This window comes from Nicotiana attenuata, unplaced genomic scaffold (assembly GCF_001879085.1).
Source record: "Nicotiana attenuata strain UT unplaced genomic scaffold, NIATTr2, whole genome shotgun sequence".
In the NCBI taxonomy this organism is placed as follows: Eukaryota; Viridiplantae; Streptophyta; class Magnoliopsida; order Solanales; family Solanaceae; genus Nicotiana; species Nicotiana attenuata.
In genome coordinates, this window is record NW_017670984.1 from 75,825 (window position 1) to 95,103 (window position 19,279).

Here is a 19,279-nt window from a genome sequence, read left to right on the forward strand (position 1 = left end):
CTTATTTAAGAACCTATGTACCTTTTTACCTCTTACCGCTTTGTTTACTGCGAAAATGGTAACAACAACTAAATTTGTAAGTGGGATTCTAAAAATACGTGATCTATTCTCAAACTAGTTGTTAGGGAAGTTGATGCTAAAAATGTTAAGTGTAGCGATAAAATGTGAGCTAAGATGAGGCAGTAAGCAAACCGAAGGGGCCAGTGGCCCGAGCATGGAGCAGATCGATGGAGGCCTCGAGGCTGAGGCTCAAACCGGGATCGTGCTATCGGGGATAGTTGGGGAAGGGATAACAAGCAAAGATACGATTAAGTATGGTTCCTTATGGCCATTGCACAGTTAGACGGGCATAGAACAAGTAAGAAAATAATGAACGCGAGGTGCCCTCAATGAGAACAAATGGATTAGAAGAAAATAGAGAGAAAGAAGATATTATTGCTTTTCGTGGTCCAGTGGAGCTCTTCTTTACAAGGCTTTAATGACCCACTTCTTATAGAAAAGGGGATGCCCAAAATTAGTACAAAATCTTTTGACATGAGAAAAAGGGATGAGATGTGACAGTCCGTTGGCTTTACATTGTATGAGGGCTATTGTCGAATCGCTTGAGGAGATTTGGTCGACTCCGAGTGCATTCCTTGGGGGATTTTTACGCTCGTCGGACCTCTAATAATCGTTTATTCTTGGCAAGGCATTGGCGGGCTTCAAGGGAGGCGACCGACTCGAGATCCCGTGCTTCTGGGGTCATTCCCCGAAGTATCACGTCGGGGGAAAATCGGTTCCCCGGTTTTCACCGCATACAGATACTCTCTGCGTTTCTTAGAGGGAAGTGATAAGAAACGATATGAGCACATTATTTCTTGGTCCCTGGTAGCAGTATCATACCGAAGGCGTAGCCTTCCTTGGATAGGTACCAAAGTACTTCGCCCTTTCGCTTCTTCGGGGCCACCCGAAAGGTTACGACATTTGGAGTCATCGCTATTAATTCAGTTTCTGTGAACGCATTGATTGTGCCTGCCATTACATTTTTTAAGGGCGGTAATAGCGCCGTCGGTTGCTTTGTTCCCCCTATAAACGGGGCTGTTGGTGGTTACCTTTCTTACTCTCACTTTCTTTGATAGCAATTTCTCATTCATGCTATGCTGCTTTTGAAGTTGCACCATCTTGCCGTGTTTGAGACCCTAGGTTTCATGATTTCACACCATATATGCCCTGACTCCTTTCGTGATCTCTTTTTGATTAAGCGAAATCATACCGCCGTGATGCTGCTGTTGTTGCTGTAGATGCTATTGCTGCTGCTGTTATTGCTGTTGCTGCTGTCGCTATCAGCTCGGGGCGATGAGGTAGAGGGACGACTCCTTCCGACCCTAGGGGTCTTTTCACCGCTGCTCAAGAGGGGGCTCGGAATATACACCGCTGCTCAGCCTCGTTCCTCGTCTCGGTGCGTTACACCCATTTTGGATTCCTGGGGGTGTGTCGGCGGTTCACACCGGCTGTTGCCTCTCGGGCCAGGGCAATGTCTCGAGAAGTGGTTCGGCGGGGTTGATACTAGTGGGTTTCTCCACGGCCTGATTTTTCACCCAGTCACTTCTCGTATCCTTCCCCCACTTCTCTTCTTTTTTGAAGATGCCATTCTAAGGACTCGAGGTGGGGTCCCTGAGGGCCTCGGACGTGGAAAATATTGTCTTTGAGATCAACGCCCGAGGGGATGACAACAGAGATGTCGCAGAAGGGCAGGGTAGATCCTTAGGTTTTTGCTATATGCATATCTTCAAATTTTTCTTTCGTGTAATGATCCCCTCGCTGGATTTTGTTGTAATATGTAAGGACCCCTCGAGGGCCGTTTGTTTATGTATTCCTTATGAATATGAATAGACCCTTTTCAGACGTCTACCTTCCTCCCTTTGCTTTGCTTTTGAACATTTTATGCTCTTTGAGGCCCTTTGAACGTTTCCTTCACTTGTGGACTTTCGACATCTGATTTGAGTGTGAGCACTCATTCCGATAGGTTTGAGTTATCGGGCCCTCCGAAATGTTTGGAGATTATTGAATTCCGGAACCTTCGGGAGCATTATCCCGGCCGAGGACCATCTTCGAGTATCTGGGGGCATCCGTCATTCTTGATGTAGATAACCCTCTTCAAGATGCATAAGGTTAGCTACGTTTACTCTTATTCGGGCGCTTCTTCCGACCCTTGCAGGGATTTTGCTTGAAAAAATAGCTTCGCGTAGGGTTCGTCGTGATCCGACTTAAAAATAAGACCACTAACATTGGGCCGCCAGACATTTTGCCGCGAAGGCGAGGATGATGTCTTCGGACTTTTTGGTGACCTTCGATAGGAGGCCTGACCGAGGGCTGGAGGGTTTAAGGGCGCTGGCGGCTCCCCAAGTGCCGGTTTAGGGCAGAGGTCTGCCTGCGATTGGATCTTCCTGATCAAAGTCCGGGGGTTATTCCATACGAGCGTTCATCAAGATGCCACTACATCCGGTGGCCGTCTTCCTTTGGTGGAGGCCTTTGTGCACTGTCTTTGTGTTAGTGAAGGCGTTTGCTGGCCTTTAGGAGCTTTATTTCACCGCTATGGGGGCTTTAACTATCATACCGGTGCGGGACAGGGCCCTGACGGCCGATGGTCTTGGTTGCCTTTGCATCTTTGGGGCCGTCGGGACCTGCCTCTAATGGCTGCTTTATTTGAAGGAGGCGGAGACCAGGCTCAGGAGAGTTGTTCCTTCCGGGCATTGGTGCCACGCCTTCGATACCATCGTTAGTTGCTTGTAGGGACGAAAGGATGTCCTTCGGCGGCATGACCGCGTTCCCCCGGTTCTATCTTTGATGACGGTGAACTTAGCAGTTGTTTTTATTCTTTCCTCCATTGTGGGTGTTGTTGGCTTTGGATGGTCCCTCGGGAGTATGGATGCGCCTCCTGTAGATCTCCAGGAGGGCGACGTTGATAATGAGATATGTGGCGTGCCGGAGCCTTTTATCAAGGCGGGCGACGTTGATAATGAGATATGTGGCGTGCCGGAGCCTTTTATCAAGGCGAGGCCGTTTCGTGCTTTTGACGAGAATGCCTTGACTAAGCCGACTGCCTATGGGGCCCTTTATGTCCGGGGATGGGCCCAAAATATGGTAGCTATTTGATGGAGTAGGCGGCTTTTTTCAATGTGTGCTTCACCCCTTCTGCCTTTAGGGCTAACCCTCCCCCTTTTTCATTTATACCAGCTGCAAAAAAGAGTGGATTTTTGGAGTACCTTAAGGGCGATGTTGATCTCACCAGAACGGCTCGTGGGGAGCCAAGAGCTTAAGTGTGGGCTTATGCTCCGAAGGGGGCGGATTCCTCGGACAGGGTCTTTGTCCCTCGAAGCCCGACTTCCTTTGTGTCAGCCTCAAAGATCGGCCGGGTATGACCGGGAAACAGAGGGGTGTCGCTGATGTCCAAGCTGGATTGGAGTGAGCCTTTGACCGAGGGTAGTGAATTGAGGAATGTGTCTGTCGTAGATCTGGAGGGGGGGTACTCCAGCGTGTTGGCGCAAGGGGTTCTGTTGTCCCGGAGAAATTGGCTCGATCAAGGAGAACAACCGTGGTGCTAGATTATTTCTTGTGGAGGGTGAAATTTTGGCGGGCTGTGGCTTCCTTTGGTGTAGAGTGTTGATTCTGCCGTCTTGTCGTTTTGCTTCTGATGCACATAAAGTATGCCTGTAGATGGAGAGTGTGCCACCCCCCCTTTTTTGCGCACGCAATATATAAGAAGGAATTTGTAATTTTGTAACTTAGGTGCCTTTTTCTTTGCTCGTCGATCTCGACCGGGTGGGCCGATTTTGGACGCTCGGAGGGATCCTAGTAGGCTCGGAACTGTCCAAAGGTCTTTAGGCGTGATTTTTTGATGTGAATGGGTTTTAGGACTTTCACGTTTGGCCTGGCTGCTTCTGCTTAGCCTCTGAGTTGTGCTCAGGCTTCGACCTTTCCTGTTCTTTGATTTCTTTGTGTCGTACAGACAGATAGTAGTTGTTTTCATCTTATACCCTTGGGCATTTTGCCGTTATCAACTGTCTTTTAGGTCCAGTCGCATTCGTGACCCGAACTGCAATTGCTCTTCAGGACTTATCCTGGCCTGTATGGGCGGAAGATGACGACCCTCTGTGCTCTTAGTTCAATTTGATATTGTGGGCAAGTGGCCTGGAGATCTGACGGGGGTGCCATCTGGGCTATACCCTTAGGCATGCTGTGCTTTAACTATCTTGGGCCCAGTCTTCGAATCGCACTGCGATTCGAGCTGCAATTGACCCTTATGTTTCTTTGATTCTCTGGTCAGCGATGATGGATTTCACTCCCCGCCCTTAAGCGTTTTGCAATTTCCCAGTTCAGTCTCCGAGTCGCGTTGCGATCCAAGCTATAATCGACCCTTAAATTACCTTAAATTGGCGACGGTGGCGTTCATGCCGCGCTCTTAGGCTCATTGCAATCTTCGGGTCCAGTCTCCGAGTTGCATTGTGATTCGAGCTGCAATTGACTCATGAGTTTTCTCGATTCCCTGGTCAGCGATAGTGGCACTTATGCCGTGCCCTTAGGCATATTATAACTTTCGGGCCCAGTCTCCAGGTCGCGTTGCGATCCAAGCTATAATTGACCCTTGAATTATGTTAATTTCTAGTTGGCGACATTAGCTTTCATTCCTTGCCTCTTGGCGTCTTGTAGTTTCCGGGTCCAGTCTCCGAGCCGCATTGCGATTCGAGCTGTAATCGACCCTTAAATCTCATTGATATCCTGGCGACAGTAGTACTTATGCCGCGCCCGTAGGCGTATTGCAATCTTCAGGCCCAATCTCCGTGGCGCGTTGTGATCCGAGCTGTAGTTGACCCTTAGATTTTATTGCATTTTCGGTAATGGTGGTATTTATGTCGTGCCCTTAGGCATATTGCACTTTCCGGGTCCAGTCTCGGAATCGCATTGCGATTCGAGCTGTAATCGACCCCTAGCTCTTATTGAATTTCCGGCGGTGTTGGCACTTATGGTGCTTGGTCATAGAGACCTTTTGATATGTGGCCCGTAGGCTTGCATAGTTAACTATTTTGGATCCGGTCTCCGAATCGAATTACGATTCGAGCTCATTTTAATCCTCAAGTTGTCAAAATTTATTAGCCGGCGACAATGGCTCTTACACTATCTGGTCGTAAAGACCTTTCAATATGTGGCCCGTAGGCTTGCTTAGCCGGCGACAATGGCTCTTACGCTGTTTTTTGCCCGTGGGCTTTGTGTAGGCTTTGTATCCGCTCATTAAGGTCTTTTTGTAGTAATTTTTCCTGACCCGTCATCGGTTCCAGAGGAAACTCGATTTCAAGTCATTGTCAGTGGTGTTTCGAGCACCTCGTAAGGTTTATAGCTCGTAGGTCGAGTAGAACGACGCTGTTGCATTTTTGGAGCCGACATTGTCGGAGCTCGTTTTTGCCTATGGAGGGAAACCTATTTTAACCGGTTCTTTTCGAAGTATATCGGAGTGATGGCCTGCGATTTTTTAGCAACAGTCGGGTCCCCGAGTCGCGTTATTTGGGCTGTATCAGCTATTTCAACTGTAGTCGTATGTGTTTGGCCGTAGCCATTTTTGATCCCTTAGTGATAGTTTAGGCATCTACATTGAGGGTATGCCCTTTAGGGAGTCTTGCAAATGCCACGTATAGCCTAAGCATCGGGATTCTCATGCCTGTTGAGGTCTTACAGTTTTATCATGCCTGTTGAAGTCTTACAGTTTGTCATGCCTGTTGAGGTCTTATAGTTTGTCATGCCTGTTGAGGTATTACAGTTTGTAGAATATACCTGGTTATGCCGAGGCTGCCTGTTAGGGTCTTATAGTTTTAGATTTTTCCAATTGTATGGCGATTGGCGACAACCTTCGAGTCATAGTTTGCTTGAAGACAGCTTCTCGTGAGTTTGGAGTTGTTTTCCGGGGGCTTGATGAGCCCGGAGTTCCGACCTTGGGGTCGTGCAAGTTGTCGAATTTCTTACATGGAGTCTCCGATTATGTCGTATCAGTTTAGACTTTAATACTGCATTTTGTAAACTTGGAGTTGTATCGCTAGGGCTTCGTGAGCCCGGAGTCCTGACCCTGGGGTCGTAGGGGTGCTGAATCGTTTAAGTCTCCCAGTGTATCAGATTTATTTGAGCTTGAATACCTCTTTTCTGGGGAATGAGATGCTGGAAGATATTCTTCGATTCATCGGCATAGTATGCGTGCTATTTGTGCTAGGCTAGCTTATTTTTCGCCAAATACGGTTGCTTTGATGATTTGTTTTACCTCGAGAGGGAGCCTTCCTTCTCTTTCACGGGAAAAAATGGATATTTTTTTGATTGATTACTGGATAATAGTACATGCTTCCGCTCTGGAGGATTTTGATTATATTGGTCGTTCAGCCCTATACGCCGTCTTCCCGTAGGAACTTTTTCTTTGGCATTTCTCCTTCTTCTTTGGATGGGTGGCTCCCAAGGGGAATGCCCTTTGCCGTTTGTAGGTTGGCCGTTAGGGTGGCTTTGATCAACTCTGTGGAGTTTTCCTCTTTTTAGTAGTTTTGCCGCCGTTGCCTCGTTAAAAACCTTGCCGGTAAAAGCCCTTTCCTTGTTTTGGGATAAAAAACTCGATCGAAGGAAAAAAGTGCAACGGGTGTGTTTCGGGGGTCTCGATTTCTTCTGATAGCATCAGTGTTCCGATTTGTCAGGCTGGGTGCCTGCATGGGGGTTAGTTCTTATTATGAAATAGAATAAAAGAAGTGGACGTACCTTAAAGCGCGGCAAGCCGGCGGCGCCTCGGGGTTGGCTTATTATGATCGCCGGAGGGTGGATACGTGATGTGGATTTCACTTTTGTCAAACCCGACCGGGGACGAGGTCTGATTCACCTATTGGATTTTCTGGGAGCAGAAGCGCGGGCATCGGTAGTATATCGTGTATGGCGAACATTACTCTTGCCATATGTTGCTCCCCACAGAAGGATTTGATCCCATCCTTTGTTGGGAATTTTATCATCTGATGGAGAGTGGATGGTAGCGCTCTCATGCAGTGTATCCATGGACGTCCAAACAAGGCGTTATATCTCATATCTCCTACGATGACATGGAATTTGGTGTCTTGGGTTGTGCCGGCCACGGTAATTGGGAGGATGATTTCCCCTTTCGTTGTCTCGCTTGCCATGTTGAACCCATTAAGGACCCGAGTGGCGGGTACGATCCGTTTAGTCAGCCCGAGCTGTTCTACCACTCTTGACCTAATAATATTGGCCGAGCTACCTGGATCCACTAGTACACGTTCTATCTGAAAAAAATTTACAAGGAAAGAGATTACCAGGGCGTCATTGTGGTGTTGGGACAGAGCCTCGGTGCCTTCTTCACTGAATGTAAGGGCATCTTCGGGGATATATCCCCGAGTCCGTTTTTCCCTGGTGATGGATTTGTTTTCCTCATCATGGGCTCCTGCGGGGTATCGGCGCCTCCCATAATCATGTGGATGACGTGTTGTGGCTCATTTGCCTCGTTTTTCTGGGTCGCTTCCCTGTCTCGAAAATGGTATTGTGGCTCGATCACTAAGGAATTCTCGGAGGTGGCCTTTGTTGAGTAGTCGGGCCACTTCTTCTCGTAATTGGCGGCAATCCTCGGTTCTGTGACCGTGTGTATTGTGGAACTCGCATACCAGTTGTAATTCCTTTGCGATGGGTCCAATTGTATTGGTCTGGGCCACTTGGCGTCCCTGATTTTGCTGATAGCGAACACGATGTCCGATACGTCGATGCTGAAGTTGTATTCTGACAGGTGGGGTTCATCAGTGCCATGTTTCGATCGAGCCTGGTTTTATTGATGAGCCCTCGAGGGTCCTGTCCTCGATCTATCCTCCGGTTGTTGCGGGGTAAGTTATGCTTCAGGGGGTTTCTTCTGTCTTCGAGGTATGGTTGGTACTTTCTTTGTTTGGTTTCATATCCTTTGCCAGGAGTCTATTGGGGTATACTGAGCTTGAAGGAGCTCCCAGCTAGTTATCCTCGGCCCTGATCTTCGACTGGTATCGGTTGTGAACGTGTGACCAGGTTACGACCGGGTGTTCAATTAAATTCTGCTTTAGTTATTTTGAGGCCATCAAGCTTTGTTCGTTCAGGACTTCGGTGAAGGCCTGCACCGCCCCATCATCGGAGACTGGCGGTAGCTCCATTCGTTCCATCTAGAAGCGGGATACGAACTCCCGCAACATCTCATTCTCCCCCTGCTTGATTTTGAACACGTCGGACTTCCTTGTTGCTACCTTGATGGCTCCGCATGTGCTTTTACGAAGGAGTCTGCTAGTATGGCGAATGCATCTATGGAGTTGGGAGCCAAGTTGTGGTACCACATCATGGCCCCCTTTGAAAGCGTTTCACCGAATTTTTTCAACAATACGGACTCGATCTCATCGTTCTTTATGTCGCTGCCTTTTACCGCGCAGGTGTAAGCAGTGACGTCTTCATTAGGTTCGGAGGTGCCATGGTACTTAGGGAGTTCCGGCATTCTGAAATTTTTTGGGATGGGCTTTGGCTACTTCCTCGGGGAATGACCTTTGAATGAACTTTTTCAAATCCAAGCCTTTGAGGAGTGGGGGTGCACCCAGGATCTGATCGACCCTGGAGTTGTAGGTCTCGACCTTCTTATCGTTGGCCGCAATCAATTTCTCTCCTGATTCGATTCTTTTGGTGAGGTCCTCGAGTATTTTTACGATGCCGGGATCGGCCACCGATCCGTTGTTGCTTGACCTTTCAAGTGTTCGCTCAACGGGGGGAGCCGTCTCTGGCGCTGCTGTGCTGGGGGTCCTTAGGTGGATTTGCAGCTAGTGATGGCAAGTTGATGTGCCTGCCACATTTCGAAGATAACGTGAAGACTTACTTCCTGTTCTTTTTGGGCCGGGGTTTTCTGTACTTCCTGTTGGTCGCCGTGTCGTATGCTCCTGTCAGTGTGAGAGGTTTCATCGACTTGTTGTGCATCTCGTGAGTCCGCATCCTCTAGGATCGGTCCGGGGGCGATCTCATGATTCTGCGGAGGTGCTCCAGCGACCAGGACAGCCACTCGTTATCCCCTTGATTTTCAAGGGTGTTGTTTTCGGCTCCGTTTATTGAGCCGGACATTTTAGCCTAAAATCAAAGGATCTTCGACAAGAAAAGTTTGAAAGATGACGTGCGTTCGCGTAACAAAACCATCAAGAAAATAATCACTATTATTTTTAGCCCCACGGTGGGCGCCAAACTAATTATCGTGAAAATGGTAACAACAATTAAATTTGTAAATGGGATTCTAAAAATACGTGATCTATTCTCAAACTAGTTGTTAGGGCAGTTGATGCTAAAAATGTTAAGTGTAGCGATAAAATGCGAGCTAAGACGATGCAGTATGCAAACCGATGGGGCCTGTTGCCCGAGCGTGGAGCAAATCGATGGACGCCTCAGGGCCGAGGCTCGAACCGGGATCGTGCTATCACGGATTGTCCGGGAAGGGATAACAAGCAAAGATATGATTAAGTAAAGCTCCTTATGGACATTGCACAGTTAGATGGGCGTAGAACAAGTAAGAAAATAATGAACGCGAGGTGGCGTCAGGCAAATGAGAACAAATGGATTAGAAGAAAAGAGAGAGAAAGAAGATATTTGCTTTTCGTGGTCCATGGAGCTCTCCTTTAATGACCCCCTTTTTATAGAAAGGGGGATGCCCAAACTTAGTACATAATCTTTTGACATGACAAAAAAGGATGAGATGTGACAGTCCGTTGGCTTTACGTTGTGTGAGGTCTAGTGCCGAAACGCTTGAGGAGATTTGGTTGACCCCGGGTGTATTCCTTGAGGGATTTTTACGCTCGTCGCACCTCTAGTAATCATTTAATCTTGGTAAGGCATTGGCGGGCTTCGAGGGAGGCGGCCGACTCGAGATCCCATGCTTCCGGGGTCATTCCCGGAAGTATAATGTTGGGGGAAAATCGGTTTCCTGGTTTTCACCGCTTACATGCTTTTACTTACTTGGTTATTCGTAATTAAGGAATTATCTTTAAACAATTCACGCGTACGTGTACTCATTTCGTTTGGCGCATCAAGAATCATGTCACGCGTACGTGTCCACAATTCCTAAAACTTAGTTATTTAGGAAAAAGCTTGGCCAAAGTTGCACGAACGTATACCTTGATTTATTTTTAGAATCAAAATTATGTCTTGCGAACACAACCACGATGATAGATTAAGTCACGCCTAAAGCAATTTCTACGAATATTCATTTTTGAAACAGTAATTATGCCACGCGAACGTGTACATAATCATGATAATAAATTCAAAAAGTGCCTAAAGATTCGCCTACCCGGGTGTGGTTGTCCTAAACATGCTCCTAATGGTCCTAGCAGGTAGGGTAAAATAATAAGTTTAATTTTTCATTGTGGATGTCCAATCCCCACGTTCAAAACAACGAGAATGGCAATCAATTTACTTAATCATGTTAACTTAATTTTTTGTCGTCAAAATTTTTAATTCTGAATTATGGAACATTTATCTTTAATGAAGCAATATGACAAGGATAAAAAAACTTATTACAACCATTGAAACCACCCGAATACAAATTGCACGAAGGAAACACACAAATTATTATCATCAGAACAAAAACGCACACAAACACTACTAAGGCATCCCAAAAAACAATGAAACCTTAACTAAAAGATCAACAAAAAAGAAACATGAAATTAAGGCAAAATAGTAAAAGAAAGGGAGAAATAGACCTTGAACTAATCTGAAATTTGATTGTTTCACAGCTTGAAAATGCTAAGCGACTGAACATCGGCGATAAAACCAACGAACTGAAATTTGACAAACTCAAATTTGACCACAAAAAACCTCAAACCGGCAACCTCGAACTACAACCTCAAACGACATCAACATGTCAATTTCGATACAACTCGGCAGAAATAGATTTCAGCAGTTTCGACGACTATCGCTGGTTTTCTATTCTTTCGACGTCGATGGTGCGACTCCGGCGAAATAGTGATAGTAGAGGGGAAAGAAATGAAAGTAACAACGGTTAGGCGCAGGAGTGACAGTCATGGCCATCGCCGGTCATCACCTTAGGCAACGACAACCATGGCAAGGGTGGGAGCTAGCAAGTTTCCGGCAGCGGCAACTAAGAAGCTTGAAAACCTGGTGCGTGGCTGATTTCCGGCGCCATTTGTGTATGTGTTTGTTTATATGGGTGTGTGTCACGGCTGGCTTTTGTTGTGTGTTCTAGGGTTGCTGGTGTCTTAAGGTATTGGAGAAGATGGCCCTAGGTTGAAGGAGAAGTGGGGAACGACTGGGTTCTTTAGGTCTCTAGGGTTCAGCCGTTGGCTTCATGTGGGTGAAGAAGAAGAAAGTTGCTGATTGTGAGGTGAGGGAGGAGAGTGGCGTTAAGGTGTTCCCTTCAGTGAGGGTGTGCGTGTGTTTTTGTTGAAGAAGATCAGGGGTGTTCTAAGGTGGTAGATGATGAAGAAAAAGGGTCGTTCATTGGTCTGTAGGCGGCGTGTGGCTGGAGTGAAGAAGCAGCGGGGTAGCTTGGATCACGTTCATGGGTGGGGGGTCGCTGGTCCTGCTCTTGTGTGTAGATGTTAGCTCTCTAGGGTTGGGGTCTTACGGCTGTGTATGGTTGAAGAGAGCAGGGATCGTTGGTTGTGAAATCAGTACAGGGAACGACTATTGGTTGCTTTTTTTTGTTGGAGATTCTGTAGGTTTAGGTCTTGTCTTTTGAAGGTGAGGAAGAAGGGTTTTTTAGGGTATAGGGTTTAATGGGTATTGGGCCTGTCTTGTTTGGGCCTGAGAATATCCGACATTATGCTTAAAAAATGGGCTAAATTTCCTTGAAATAAATTCAAAACTAGACTCAACAAACTCAATGTATTATATAAAAAATATTAGGCACTGGCAAAATCAACTATTTTTTGGTATTCTCAAATATCATATCAAAACAAAAATAAGTTACTATTTTTGTATTTTTTTTAATTTTGTGAAAGGTATATAAACAAAAAGTAGCTAGATAAAATATCAATTAGCTAAATAAAAAGAATATTTTTGTAATTTTTATTTTTGTGACAAAATAAAGTAAAAGAGTCAAAACTAGTTGAAATAACTATATTAGACCTAAACTAAATATTTACACAAAAATGTGTAAGAAATCTTAGGGAGGTCAAAAATTACATGTCTACAGCTGCCCCTCTTTGACTGGAAACGCGAAGAGCTTTCAGACAAAGAACGACGGGACAAGTTTTTTGACCCGACCCTTATTTAGAGAGACCAAAAAACTAAAGAAAAGAGAATGTAATCGAGCTTTGGTATCTGAGCTACCTACATATCCTTGGCTATAAAGGAATCATGCCACGTGTAGTTAAGAAGTAGGAACAATGATTGAGTATACCGAAGTGGAGAGCCGATTGAGGTGCCGTTCCGTCGAGGTTCTGGTCCGCGGTCTTGTTATTACATCAAAATCAAAAATGAAAAAGACTAACTAAACCTATCAGCTATGAGTTACAAGATTCCTATCTATAAGTCTTCTGAAGCTTGGTATTGAGTCTTGAGTGGTTCTTCATGCAGACTTTTGATTTGAACCTTGATGCAGCGCTAGCTGCAGGTGCTGGTTCATTCTTCCACGATTTCTTCGGATCAAGACCGGACATGTAGTGCTTGTGACTTTGGCCATGCCTTGAGCAGTTCACCTCTTTCTCTGCTTCTGCATTTTTGATTCACTTCTTTTTTTGTTGTATTCTGTATCGACACTACTTCTGTTAGTGATCTCGGACTAATGACTCGCATTCTTGTCGCGAGCTTCTGCTACTTCTAACTTGAATTGAATTCTGAAATGACTTCCCTTGTTCCTCAAGTGGGCGCCAGCTACTGACTTCCCTTGTTCTCCAGGTGGGTGCCTGCAATTAGAACCACAAAACAAACAAAATTTCTGCCCTAGTTGCAATATGAAGACTTATGAGTTGTTAGCAAAACTATAAACCACTTGTGCTATTTATGCAATGATGACAGTAAACTAAAGACTCAACTAGGATGTGCATCTCCTACGAGTAAAACCAAGAAACTTTGACTAGTAAATGCGTCTGCTAAAAATAAAACCCGAATGACCCAACTAGGAAGTGCGTTTCCTAGGGATGAAATCTCAATTTTGGAAGTGCGTAGGGGTGGCCGCAAGCGGAGCTACCCCTACCTCAAATGGAACTGATGCTGCTACCTCGACTTCGATCGGTGACTGAGTCTGCACTATAATAGGAGTAAGTGTGACTGAGAGTTTAAAGTCTTCTTCTTCTCGAATGAGCCCGATTGACCCCTCAGGATCCTATTATTCATCCATTTCTATCACATGTATCCTGCCACCCCTATGATCCGTGAGGGGATTGTTGCGGACATTGGGTGCAACTTCTTTTGCCTGTATGACCTTGTAGTCAATCAGCGTCTTGATTTTATCTTTCAATGTTCGGCACTCATCAATGGTGTGCCCTTTTATACCGGAATGGTATGCACATGTTTTGTTTAAGTTGACCTACTGTGATGGATTCTCTAATGCCACAATCGGAATAGGGGTGACGTAACCAGTGACTTTCAACCTTTGATACAGCTTGTTGATGGGTTCAACAATAGCGGTGTATTGTCTGGGCGGCTTGCGGTCAAAATTGGGTCGTGGTCTTGGATAATTTTGGCGAGTTAGAGGTGACTGGAAATGAGATGGTTGGGAATTATAGGTATGATAGGCAGTGGCTGGTTGGGAATATCTGGGAGATGATGGTTGATATGTGGGTGGCGGTGCTTGGTATGTGGGTGGAACTGTGTTTGATATATGGGTGGAGGTGTTTGATATGTAAGTGGAGATTTTGGGCCTTGAGCCACCATTGCTGCCCCAACGTTTTTTTTCTTTGATATGCCGCGTGATTGTAATGCCTTGTTTGTGGCCTGTAATGCCTCAAAGTTTGTTACCATCCCGCTCTTGATTCCTTCTTTGATTCTTTCCCCGAGATTGATGATATTAGAGAATTTATGATTTTCAATAACCATCAACCTTTCATAATATTGTGGTTCCTATGCTCTAACGAAGAACTTGTTCATCTTTTCCTCGTCCAAAGATGGCCTGACTTTGGCTGCTTCCAACCTCCAATGAGTAGCATACTTGGAGAAAGTTACGGTGGGCTTCTTTTTAAGGTTCTGAATGTAAAAAACATCCGGTGCATTTTCTGTGTTGAACCTGAATCGGTACATGAAATCAGACGCCATACTCACCAAATTGGACATTTCTTAGGATCCCGGCTGATTTACTAGGACAAAACATCTCCCGTAAGACTTCTCATAAAGAGTTTCATCCGGATCCTTTCATACATTCTGACCCCAACCAACTTGTTACAATATGTCCTCAAATGAACCATGGGATCACCTGTACCGTCAAACATCTCGAACTTGGGAGGTTTGTAACCCTCTGGCAGTTCTACATCTGGCTGTATGCATAACTCTTTATAGTTCAAACCTTTTATTCCTTTGCCGCCTTCGACACTCTTAACTCGACTCGTCAATTTCTTGAGTTCCTCAGCCATGTTTTTAATAAGCAGGTCCTTCTCGGCGGATTCTGGTGTATAGGAAGTTGGTTGGATAGAGTGAGGTACGGTTTCTACATATATAGGGTGTTTTTGGTGAGTGTCAGGTGCCTGGATGTAGTGGTGGTCATTGGTTTAGTTTTGAGGACCGGGAATGGGTTGTGTTGTGTTCTGGGGAGTGTGATAAGTGGCACTTTGTGGGTACTGAATTGGTTGATGGTGATGATGTGGAGGAGTTGGTATAGGTAGGGGATTATGATTTTGGGGTGGGGTTGCGTATTGATGCGGTGTAAGAGGGTTTGGTGGATGTTGGTTTGGTGTATTTAGGGGAGGTGCTGGCTTCTTGGTGTTTTTTTGGTTGATGCCAGGGACATTGAGGGTGAGTAATAAGCTTTCCTAGTTGCGGACCTGCTCAAGCTCTCCCTGTAGCTCCAATATCTTTTGTTCCAACCTTCAGACTAGATCATTTTGTTGCGGAGTACTCCGCTCGTCCAAAGTTTCTGCTTTCTCAGCATTTTCCTTTCGAATACCACTTAAGTCGTCCATTTTTGTTTTTCCTTTTCCTTTTGTGTTACATGGAAGAGGAGGAGGTGGGCCTCTAGATCTGGTGTTATATGCTGATGATGCCAGTATGAGCGAACCAACCTTAGGGGATGGAAATAAAGAATAAAGAAAAACAAAAAGGTAAATGAGTCAGTAAAGATTCTGAAATGCTTCCAATATTTAAACACATATTGCGGGAATGTCAATTCACGTCCTAATTTGGAACCTCCTTGTGTCTGAGGTGGGCCTAGTGACAAATAAATTTGGAAAAATTTAGTGCCAATAATTGCCTCATTTCATCAATGTAAAAATAAATTCCTCAAAACGAAATTTAAACAAAATAATGTTGCTAATGGCACTTTGAATTATTACATTTGAAAGAAAAGCAAGTAAATTTAATCTACTAGGTCCCAGAAGGACCCTCTCCAGACCGGATGCTGTTGTCGATCAATTCTCTCAACTCGCGCAGGTTCAGCAGTAGGAATGCCCTTGCCAGATGCCCTTCTTCATTTCCTTCAGTGTTCTGACAGTAAGTGACCCTCTTCCTCGTCTTCCCTTCCAGTTCCATACAGCTGTACTCAAGATATTCCAGCCTCTCGTTGGATTTAACAACTCTTTCTTTCCACTCGTTAATAATTTCCATGTAAACCTTATGCTGTGCCATATGCTCAGCTTTAGACTCTCGAACTCTTTTCCGCAGCATGTTGTACTTTTATTCTGCTTCAGCAACCTTGTCTATGACCCTGTTTCCTGGACCAGCCCTTGGCTCAAAGACCCCGGCTATGTTGTCCTCCAACCACGAAGGGTAAAGGTATGAGTGGCCCGCATGATATCGGTCTGGCTCGATTGTATCTTTCTCCACAATAATCTTCAAGGTCCACATATGCTGTGCTTCATTCTTATACGGGATGGCGTCACCTTGGAAATCGGCTGTGAAGTGACACATTTTAGCGACACGTGGTATGAGTTGTCTCCTGCCTGCTTGTCTCATAACCCTGATAGGGGCGTAAGGGTATATGCCCCTTAACCCTATCAACACCAGGTATGGAAAATCGCTAGATCTGATGATGAACCCATCAGTAGGGTACCACTCGAACATCGACTGACCCGATCCTCGGTCAAATTTTTGAAAAGCTATACCCATCCCACAGCGTCCTCCGGTTGAGCAAACATGTCTGGAATATAATTCATTCTTTTGGGATGATGGAAGGCTATGTGATCATTCCACGACCTTCACAGAAATTCTTGACGGTATTGTCCTTTGTTGGAGATGTTCTAACAACCAGAACTGTAAAAACAAGTTGCAACCCTTGAAGAACCTGACCCTTTCTGACGTCACTTCAAAGCCCGATACATGTCTGCAACGATCATAGGGACGATAGTGTATGTCTCCCTTAGATCCCTACATTAGAGTTTTGGTCACCATGGCAAGCCTAGTATGGATTCTATCCCCTTGGATTGGGAATACCAGCATGCCCAAGCGACTATGGCTGTATCGTTCATAAAGGAAGTCAAAGGTTATGTAGGAGTCCTTCAGGCGTTTTAAGTTGTCATTTTTCTTCAGCCCCTCCATCTTTAGAAATCCCCTAGCTGTGTGATTTTCTTGTGCTAACAGATTAGGGCCTTCCCAAGTCAACCCAGCAAGTCCTCCTATTTCTTCTAGAAGGGGAGTCATTTCTATGTTCCCAAAATGGAACACAACCCTTTCCTTGTCCCAAAATATAGTTGGAGCCTCGATCAGCATTTTGTTGGGCTGAAGATTCACATGAAGGAAGATCCCACCACCAATCTAGCAAAAGTGAGGGTATGTGATGTTTAAAGCGTCAATACCACACAAGAGAGGGCGTGATTTGTTTGGTATCCAATTTTTGCTTAACTAAACTATAGAAGAACCTAGTTCTTCTAGGTGTTCCAACTACTACTTTTTGCGTAATAATAAATGTCACACCTCCTTTTTCGCTACTACACCCCGTGAAGGGTATAATAAAAGGAGTTTTTCCAATTAAAGGACAATCAAAACGAGATTCATTTATTAAGAGATTCAGAGTCGCCACTTGGGAGATTTATGGTGTCCCAAGTCACCGGTTTGAATCCCGAATCGAGGAAAGGGTTTGACTCTGTATTACAGTTGCGAACCAGAAATCCGAGTAAGGAATTCTGTTAACCTGGGAGAAGGGGTTAGGCACTCCCGAGTTCCGTGGTTCTAGCACGGTCGCTCAACTTCTATATTTGGCTAATATATGATTTTAATACATGTTAAACCTATAGTGCAATTTTAGAATTATTTACTGCTTTTAGTCAATTATTAGGAAAATGAACGTCGTTTAAGAACGTGTTTTCGGATCATGTCACATGAAATGCACCCGGATCCTCAACACATTCTTATTCAACGTTTTTGGATTTGGATTTGGGTTGCATGAAATGCACACCCGTATTTAAGAAAGTAAGATTATTAAAAGCGCGCCTAAAGTTACTAACGGGTTGTTATCTTTATGGGAGGCCGTGGAATTCACTAAACGACCCGCCCCAAATTCTAAGTATTTTATATAGACAATTCATGAGGGCCCCGCAATTTATGGATTTTTGTTCGGCGAGGATCATCTCATTTTTATTAAAGGCCAACCTAAGGCAACTTACGATTTCTATTTACTATTTGTCTCTAAACGGGCTAATTAATTGCCATGTAAATTCAAGCCTCAAATTCAAGTCCGAATTCAAACAAAAGGGAGGACCCTTTTAATTTGAACCCGCCACCTAATTTGAGACCCAAATTTACATTTGCGAATTAATACCCCATATACCTAATATAATTTAAAGAATTGTGACTTATAGCAATTTTTGGGCCTTAAAGGTCAGCCCGGGATTTTTAACGTCCAGTTGCAGCTGAAAAACACGGCTCCAAGATCGAGCCCTGGCGGAAACAAAGTCACGCCAAATTGTAGGTCCAAAAGGCCTAATCAACCCCAACACTGACTATCTATTTTGTGCAATTATATTGAGCCTACCTCTGATTATACAAATCATTTTTGAATCTACTTATTTTACCTTACTTGTTTTGTTCTACTAATGGACTCTCAGATTTTATTAAAATTGACAATCAACTGGGAAGCAGGAACCCGACTTTAGCTTAATTGTGATTTCACTTAACCTTCTTCATGAATGAATATACGACACCCAAACTTTGAACACATCAACTATTTTAAAACTAATCCGGACTAATGTTACTCTACTACAGCGTAATCCCTAATTTAAAATAGAAAAAAAAACTGGACTGTTAAAATCAACTGAAGTATGAACTAGTTTTTAACATTACTGAAATTTGAAACTACATCACACTACACCATACTATACTAGTAACATATTAAACCAAATGTTAAATCAATTTAAAATTACTAACTAGAGAGTTCACATACTCATAGGAGTGAATTGACCCAACTTAGCAGTCTATATAACAGTCCATTACAAATTTAAACAACAGAAATAATACTAGTTAAACAGTCCAAGTTTAAACAATTCACATGCACTGAAATCAGAAGGCTGCACATTTCTAAACTAATTGTATCCTCAAGCATTCATAATGAGCACAGACTTGGAACACCACTTCATTTCATTTCAATTGAAGTTTACATTAGCTGTGAGGCCAAATGTGTGTACCTGTAATTATGGATTAACAAGAGAAAGGAGAGGGAAGTCAGTGATAGCAAGTGCAACAGCAAGTGCAACAACACTAGTTCAGGAACAGTTTCAGCAAACCAGCAGGAATCAACAACACAGCAACAACAGGATCAACTTTTAAATCAAAACTAAACTCTCAAACACCCAGGAACAACTCAATACTCTAAAACCCAATAAATTGGCCAAAAACAGAATGAATGAACCCCGAAAATACTCAAACTCAAGCAGAAACCCCTCTGAAACCTCAAGTCACCAGAAAATGAACTAAGAGAGGTAAATCAACTACTAAAACTAGAAATGAACTAGGAAATTGAATGAATCAGTACTGTTTTTGGACTTTTCTGATGTTTTTGTTGTTTTTTTTCGATTTTCATTTTTGAAAAAAACTAAGATCTAAGGGATTTGTGATCTGAATTTGAATTTCCGATCTGGAGGCTTGAAGGGTATTTTGGGGGGAATTTTGAGCTTCAAAAACTTGTGTTTCAAGG